Genomic DNA, 452 nt, shown 5'->3' on the forward strand with positions numbered 1-452 from the left:
ACGCTACGTGAGTGGTGAGTTCGTCATGAAGGAGTAGAAGAGGTCGTGTGACAGTCGTAGTTTGAGTGAGTAGTTGGAGTAGTTTAGGGTTACGGCGGTATTTGATTAGAATTCGAGGACATGCAGGAGGATTCGAAAGAAGATAGCCAGGGATTTGGAAACAGGGCCATGAGGAGAGCATGTGGTGTAAAATTGGGGTCGTTTGGTGGTGGCGCCGCCGTGCACGGCGGAGGCGGCATCCGAAATTTTGAACATTCGAAGAGCTGGGCTAGGAGTTGAAGGAAAACGTTTGGGACGTTGGAAAGAGGAAGGGGAGAGGACTCGAGGGTGTAAATTTGGGCACCATTGGAGCATTGCCGCCGGCGGAGGAGATTTCCGGCCGGCGGCGGACGGCGGAAGGCGGTGGTGATATTAGGGTTAGTACTGGGGACTTCTGAGAGACGGAGAGGGGG

The sequence above is a fragment of the Nicotiana attenuata genome, chromosome 5 (genome assembly GCF_001879085.1).
Source record: "Nicotiana attenuata strain UT chromosome 5, NIATTr2, whole genome shotgun sequence".
Classification (NCBI taxonomy): domain Eukaryota; kingdom Viridiplantae; phylum Streptophyta; class Magnoliopsida; order Solanales; family Solanaceae; genus Nicotiana; species Nicotiana attenuata.